Consider the following 8387-nt stretch of genomic DNA (forward strand, 5'->3'; position numbering starts at 1 on the left):
CTGACGCCCATCTTCTGCTATATGGTGTCTTTTGCCCTAAAAAAAATCAGGGAGAAGATTTTGGGACGAAGCGCCACCGTCTCGAGGCGGAACCTAGGCAGGACCAATTTAGGGCTCCGGTGGAGCTGTTCTGCCGGGGAAACATCCCTCCGGGAGGGAGAAATCTCCGCCATCGTCATCACCATCGATCCTCCCATCGAGAGGGGAGTCAATCTCCATCAACATATTCACCAGCACCATCTCCTCTCAAACTCTAGTTCATCTCTTGTATCCGATTTTTGTCTCAAAACCTCAAATTGGTACATGTGGGTTGCTAGTGTTGATTACTCCTTGTAGTTCATGCTAGTTGGTTTATTCGATGGAACATCATATGTTCAGATCATTAATGTTTATTAATACTCCTCTGATTTTGAACATGAAGATGCTTTATGAGTAGTTACGTTTGTTCCTGAGGACATGGGAGAAGTCTTGTTATAAGTAATCATGTGAATTTGGTATTCATTCGATATTTCGATGAGATGTATGTTGTCTCTCCTCTACTGGTGTTATGTGGACATCGACTACATGACACTTCACCGTCATTTGGGCCCAGGGAAGGAATTGGGAAGTAATAAGTAGATGATGGGTTGCTAGAGTGACAGAAGCTTAAACCCTATTTTATGCGTTGCTTCGTAAGGGGCTGATTTGGATCCATAGGTTTCATGCTATGGTTAGGTTTACCTTAATTCTTATTTCATAGTTCCGGATGCTTGGGAGAGGGATTAATAATAAGTGGGAGGTTTGTCCAAGGAAGGGCAGCGCCCAAGCACTGGTCCACCCACATATCAAATTATCAAAGTAACGAATGTGAATCATATGAGCATGATGGAAACTAGCTTGACAATATTTCCCATGTGTCCTCGGGAGCTCTTTGCTTTATATAAGAGTTTGTCCAGGCTTGTCCTTTGCTACAAAAAGGATTGGGACACCTTGCTGCACCTTGTTTTGCTTTTGTTACTTGTTACCCATTACGAATTACCTTTTCACAAAACTATCTGTTACCGATAATTTCAGTGCTTGTAGAGAATACCTTGTTAAAAATTGCCGGTCATTTCCTTCTGCTCCTCGTTGGGTTCAACACTCTTACTTATCGAAAGGACTACGCTAGATCCCTATACTTGTGGGTCATCAGGTAATGGCTGCGCGAGTCCGTGGAGGGCTCCACCCACGAATGGTCCATGAAGAAGCAACCTTGTTTATCCCACCATGGCCATCGCCCACGAAGGACTTGCCTCACTTGGATAGATCTTCACGAAGTAGGTGATCTCCTTGCCCTTACAAACTTTTTGGTTCAACTCCACAATCTTGTCGGAGGCACCCAAGCGACACCTAACCAATCTAGGATACATGACTCTCCAAAAGGTAATAGATGGTGTGTTGATGATGAACTCCTTGCTCGTGTGCTTCAAGTGATAGTCTCCCCAACACTCAACTCTCTCTCATAGATTTGGCTATGGTGGAGAGATGATTTGAGTGGAAAGCAACTAGGGGAAGCCTAGAGATCAAGATTCTAGTGGTAGGATCGGTACATCTTGGTCTCAACACATGAGTAGGTGGTTCTCTCTCGGGAAATGAGTAGTGGGAGTGTAGGCATGTTCTGACAGCTCTCTCACAAATGGAGAAGGGGTTGGAGGGGTATATATAGCCTCCACACAAAATCCAACCGTTAAACACATTTGACCCAACTCGGTCAGACCGAATAGAGGAACTCGGTGAGACCGATTTAGTTTGAAATTTGAATGTTAATTAGGAATCTCGGTGGGACTGACTGGAACATCCCGGTGGGACCGATGTGCTAGGGCTAGGGCAAAACCTCATCTCAGTGAGACCAATTGCTTGAACTCGGTGAGACCTATTTCAGCAAAGAGCAAACAGGGAGTTAGTCAAGCAAACTCGGTGGGACCGATTTCACATTTTGGTGAGACATATAATTGCAATAGGTAACAAAGAGTTTGCAGGGCCATCTCAGTGAGACCAAAATCCGTATCAGTGTAACCGAATTGTCTAGGGTTTCTAGTAGTGGCTATGTCAACTAAACTCGGTGACACCGGATAGAATGCTTCGGTGGGGCCGAGTTTGACTTTGAGTTTTAGACAAATGTGGAAATGAGAAAGTGGCTGAGGGTTTTCGAGCAATATCACTAAGCACTTTGAGCAAGTAAACCATTAAGCAACACCTCATCGCCTTTTAATAGTATTGGCTTTCCTATGGACTCAATGTGATCTTGGATCACTGAAATAGAAATGAAGAGGGTTGATCTTTTGCCAATCTTTGTCCTTAGCATTTTGAGGGGTCCACATCTCTAGTCCATGCCATGCCAATCGTTGAACTTTCTAAAATATTCAACTTGAATGGATATTAGTTCAATGAGCTATATGTTGTTATGAATTACCAAAACCACCCAGGGGTTAGTTGAACTTTCACATCATCATGACCAACAACCCTCTCATCATGGGAGGACCAATCTTCATCAACATCTTCACCAACACCATCTCATCTCACACCCTAGTTCATCTCTTATATTAAATCTTTGTCTCAAACCCTCATATTGGTACCTGTGGGTTGCTAGTAGTGTTGATTACTCCTTGTAGTTGATGCTAGTTGCTTTATTTGGTGGAAGGTCATATCTTCGGATCCGTAATGATATTTAATACCCCTCTGATCATGAACATGAACATGCTTCGTGAGTAGTTACTTTTATTCCTGAGGACATGGGAGAAGTGTTGTTGTAAGTAATCATGTGAATTTGGTATTCGTTTGATATTTTGATGAGATATATGTTGTCCTTCCTCTAGTGGTGTTGTCTGAACATCGCTACATGACACTTCACCATGATTTGGGCATAAGGGGAGGCATTGGGAAGTTGAAAATAGATGATAGGTTGCTAGTGTGACAGAAGCTTAAACCCTAGTTTATGTGTTGCTTCATAAGGGGCTGATTTGGATCCACATGTTTAAAATTATGATTAGATTTATCTTAATTCTTATTTCATAGTTGCAGATGCTTGCGAGAGGGGTTAGTCATAAGTGGGAGTGTTATGGTGGGCGCACGGCAGATGCCAAGGGATGGCTAAAGAGAGGAGGAGGCTCGAGGGCGCTGGTGGGCTCCAGAGGCGAGGTTGGCATGCGCGGGCGCGGGACGCCGGACATACCCAGGTTCGGGGCTCTCCGGAGAGATAACACCCCTAGTCCTGCCGAGTTTGGTTGGATTATTGATAGTACAATGTTGCCCCTGGAGCTGTGTGGAGGAGGAAGGAAGCTGGCCAAGGCTTGGGCTGCTCCTTCTCTCCGGTACTGCTGTTGGGTGGCTAGTTCTACGCTTGCTTGTGCTTCTGCTTCTTCTGTTCTATCTCTCATCTCTCGTTTTCTCACATGCCTCGTTCCTTGGCCGCTTACATGCCTCTATGATCGTGGGCTCCTGGGGGTTTTATACACCAACCCTCCCAGGGTTACAATGGTAATATGCCGAGTCGGTGGGTCCATATTGTCGGTGTCCGGGACACCGAGTTGGGTCCCGCTTGTGGGCTTGTGGTTCGCCGGGTTCCCCTAGGCGCAGGCCCCGCATGCCTAGGGGGACTGTGCGTCGTCTTGTCGATCATCAGGGCATGGCTGATTCAAGTCGTGTATAGTGCTCTTCGTCAGGCTGCTGCTTGATGTCGTCAGCGGTGAGGGCGGGAGCACTGTTGCCATGCCAGCCTTGGTCAGCGGGTAGGTGAGGGGCACTGTTCCCATTCCCCGGCTGACCAGAGGCATGGGTGGAAACACTGTTGTCTTCGTCATTGGTGGTTTAGGTCTCGTCCCATCGTACGGCCTAGATGGGGCGGGAGCTGGCTTGTCGTGGAAGCCTTGGTTGCGCCGGGTTGAGTTGCCTTGCGCCAGTCGCCACGGCCGAGTTGACGTACCTTGTCGAGTCGGGGAGTTTGGCCGGGTTGCGGGCCCTGCTGGGTCGAGCGACCCGGCCAGGCGCGTGCCAGTTTGCGGGGCAATGCAGGCCCCGCTGTTTTAAGGATCCGGGTTCCATTGCCGGCCCGGGGTTCATCCCCCCGATAGTAGTCCCCGAAGCTGTGAAGATCCGCCATCTTCTGAGGAGTGGGCCTTCGTAGTTTCCCCCCTGAGCAAGGCGGATTCTGCGAGCATCGGGTCCGGCAACACCCACTGTGTGCTGGTTTTCTTAGAAACCGGATCGCGGCATCCCGGCCGCGGCGGGAACCAAGGAGTTCGTCGAATCTTGAGGCGATCCCTTGGGCTTCGCACAGGCGCCACATGGTGCCCAGAAGGTGGAGGGGCCTGACAGGCCACGCGCGTGACGGGACTGGGCAATGGGCCAGGGGCCCGCTGCCGCACGCCTTGGGCCACGTGCGCGGATTTATTGCAGCGTCTGGGGGCCGGTTGCACTTCCCCGAGCAACTAGTCCGCGCGTACGTGCGCACTTATTTCGGGGTAGTGCAACGGGCGGGTGCAGACGATCCCACTTCCGCACATTTGAACCGGGGCTTATGATTTGAGGGGGCAAGGGGGAGGCGGACAACATTCTCGCTCGCGCCCTCTTGTCCCCCTGCTCCTGCTCTGCTCTCCGCCACCGACGCACAGCTGCGCCCGCAGCCCCAAGCAGAGCTTCCTCTGTCGTTCATCTTCTTCTTCTCGCTTCCGTCCATGGCGCTGCCGTCAGGCTCCTGGATGGGCTCCAACGTCACCAGCGAGGACATTGCGCAGCTTCGAGCTTCGCGGCGCTTGCCATGGGAAACGGATATCGGCGTCCGCCTGCCGCGTGGCGAACAGAGGCCCCGGCCCGAGGGGCAGGAGCGCGTCGTCTTCCTCACGCATTTTGAGCGCGGGTTCCGGCTGACGGTGAGCACCGTCTTCCGCGCATTCTTGGAGTTCTTCGGGCTTCAACCGCACCATCTTGGTGCCGGTGCCATCGTCCAGCTCTCCGGCTTCGTGACCCTGTGCGAGGGGTACCTGGGGGTCGAGCTGACGATCAACCTCTGGGCGCGCTTCTTCTCCTTGAAGCAGCAGGGCCCGTCGGCCGGGGAGTTCGCCGACTGCGGCGCTGCCGTCATCTCGAAGCGGTCTGGGGCGTATTTCCCCAAGATCCCGCTCGAGGATTCTGCCAAGAAATGGCAGAATTGCTTCTTCTACGTCTGCAACCATGGCGCGTACCATATTAATCTTCCGCCCTTCGTCTTCATGCCACCGCGGGCGAAGACGAACTGGGGCTACTCGCTCCGGCGCCCGTCGTAGGAGATTGTCAATCTCTGCGAGCGGGTGATGGTGATGAGGATGCAGGAGGGGCTCACCGGCACGGACCTCCTTGCCGCGTTCATCTCCCACCGGGTCCTTCCGCTTCAGAGGCGTTCTTGCGTCATTGGCGAGATGATTGTCCTGTAGGATCCCAACCGAATGGGGTCTACGCGGCTGTCTGCGAAGCAGGTCGCGCGCGGCGTCAACGACATCTCCAAGGCCAACCTTGGAGAGGATTGGCGATTTGGCAAGGCGCCGTATAGCCAATCGATCCCGGCGCCGCAGGTGAGCATCTGGTCTTCTTACTTCGCTGCCACACATCTTCTTGTTCGTCCCGACGCGGCGCGGGAGATTCTCTTGAACGCAGCCTGGCATCCTTACGCCCGGGCTCCGTCACAGGTGGCGCTGGTGGCACCAGAGGAGCCCGCGGCCCAAGGCGGCAAGGAGGTGGCCGAGTCCGACATTGGCACTGGGTGCCGTGCCAGTAAGTCCTGCATGTTTCCTTCTTCATTTTGTTTTGAATTGTTGATCGTGTCGCGGTGAAGGCGACACTGACGCCGGTTGCTGGTATAGCGGCATTGGGCGGGGGAGGCAGCGACGCAGGCGGAGCCGGGTCCTCACATGGGGTGGCGCCGAGCCTCCCGCATGGGAAGGACAGCGTCGCGCCGTGACCCCAGGGATCAAAGCGCACGGCGGACCCGGCCGAGCCTGGGAGGCCGGCCAAGAAGAAGCGCGGGAGGCCGACCCCTGTCCCGGTCTTGACGGGGTAAGTTTCAATTACTGCTTGCGCCTAGAATTCTTGAGCCAGTGTTATCTCTTTTGCTTATTCTGCCTTCTTCTTCATGCCGCCCATCGCGCTGGCAAGGGCGGCGGCAGAGGCTGCGGCCGCCGAAAGGGCCGCGTCCCGCAGGAGCCGGTCCGACCTCGCCGACCTGGCCGAGGAGGAGGGATGGGGCGACTCGGACCTCGGCCTGGACCAGAACGAGGCCGAGGCCTTAGCCTGGCGGGACAGGAACCGGGCCGAGGCGGAGCTGGAGGCGGCGTTTGTCCAGGCTTGGACCGACGAGGCGGCGGCATGGGCGCGATCCGGCATGGAGCCGGCCTGCCGCGAGATGTCGGAGGGCACGGTGGTGGCGGCGACGGTTTTTGAGCCGTCGTCGGTGAGGGAGCGCGGCCGTGGGGGCCGGGCTGAGGTGGTGATCCTCGACCGGGATGTCGTGGAGGTGGGGGGCGACACCCCGCCGCGAGCCGACATGGTCGAGCGCACGGGGGCTGATGGTAGTGGAGGCGGCTGCGTCCTAGAGGAGACGCCTCAGGCGGCGATGCTAGAGGCGTCGTTGGCTATGGAGGAGGCACCGCGGGCTGCGGTGCCTGAGGTGGCGACAGAGGGCGTCCCGGCGTCCGGGTCGCCATCGGCGCCGGGAGGGGCGTCAGAGGAGGTTCTGGCCGCGTCGCGAGCGGCCAGCGGGGGACTCTCCTTGGCGCCCCGGTAGAGTGGGTGCTGAGTTGCCGTGCCGCAGTCCCCGCGGAGCGGAGGCGCGGCCGTCTTCGGGCCTCAGACCCAGGAGGAGGCAGTGCTGGATGCCGTCAGCCGCCGCCTGCGAGGCCGGACGGAGCGGCTTGAGGCCTTCGCCCAGGCCGAGACGGAGCGGACGCGCGACCTGGAGCGCGCCGTCCTGGTAAGTCTTTCTTCTTTTGTTTCCTTGTAGTTTCTTCTTTGTGGGGGCGCGCCAGCGCACCCACTGGGTGTAGCCCCCATGGTTCGGGCCAACTACGTAGTAGTTGGGTAGAATCTTTAGATCGCTGGGCCTTGTTCTGACTTTTGTCTTTTTTCAGCATCTTGATGCCTTCCGGGTTGCCGCCTTCAACCGTCTCCTGGGCACGCATCGAGAGCTCAAGGAGCAGCTTGCTGCCAAGGAGGAAGAGCTTCGTGTCGCCGCAGGTTCGTTCGTGCTCTTTTCTAGTGGGGGCGCGCTACCGCACCTACTAGGTGTAGCCCCCGAGATTCAAGCCAACTACGCAGTAGTTGGGCCAAATCTTAAGTCTTGCCTTTTTTTCTTCTGCTGAACTTTTCTTTTTGCAGCCGAGGTGCTGTCTTGGCGGACCCGGCTGCTCCGGGACGGTCATCATTATGACCGGCTTGTTGCTGATGCCGGCCGCCTTAGTGTCGAGGCGGCGCAGGCGAGGGTGGAGGTGGTCGCGGCCCAACGGTCTCTTGATGAGGCCAACCGGCTACACGAGCAGCTGGTGGGTCACAAGAGCTGCCTTGAGGCCGAGGTGGAGCTCCTTAAAGGTGGAGGCCGCCAAGGTGATGGAGACGCAGTGGGCCCTGGTCGAGGTGGACCAGTAGCGCGGCCAGCTGGCCGACGACAAGGGTCGGCTCCAGGCCGAGGTGGACCGCCTACGGCAGCAGGTCGCCGTGGCCGAGGAGGCTCGTCAAGACAAGACTCGTCACCGCGAGGCGGCCGAGAAGGCGGCCGAAGACAAAGACGCTGAGATGAAGGCGGCCCTTGCTAAGGCGGCCGATCTGGAGAAGGCACTCGGGGAGCGCGACCGCGTCATGGAGCGGGAGGGGCATGGTACGTTGCTCGAGGCGCATCACCTGGAAGAGTCCTTCTCCAGTAAGTGCTGCTTCTTGTAATTTGCCGGGTTGGGACCCGGCTTCTCTTCCTTGTTGTTCTTCTAATATTGCTTCTTCTTTTTCGGCAGGGGCCTTCCCGGAGACGCGGCAGCTGGCAGAGGAAGCCGTCCGCTACCTACATGACCTGACCGGCGTTGTTGGGTCTGGGACGGATCAGCGGGTGGCCTGGACCTTCCTAGAGATCATCGCCACTGCAGAGGCCCACCTGCGGGCCCTGGGGACGCAAATGGAGCGGCTGTCCTGGGCTGGCACTGCGATGACGACGGCCCTGTGGCCGGACTCTATCCATCCGTGTAGCTTCTCGCGCCTGGCGCGTTGGATGGAGATGGGCCCGGACCGCCTTGGCGAGTGGCGCGTTTCCTCCGCCCGTGCCGGTGCCGAGATGGCGCTTCGGTTCATGCTGTCTTGGCATCCGGATCTTCAGCTGGACGCGTTTATGGGCCAGCGTGCTGGTTTGGAGCAGTTGC

The sequence above is a fragment of the Triticum aestivum genome, chromosome 4B (genome assembly GCF_018294505.1).
Source record: "Triticum aestivum cultivar Chinese Spring chromosome 4B, IWGSC CS RefSeq v2.1, whole genome shotgun sequence".
Classification (NCBI taxonomy): Eukaryota; Viridiplantae; Streptophyta; class Magnoliopsida; order Poales; family Poaceae; genus Triticum; species Triticum aestivum.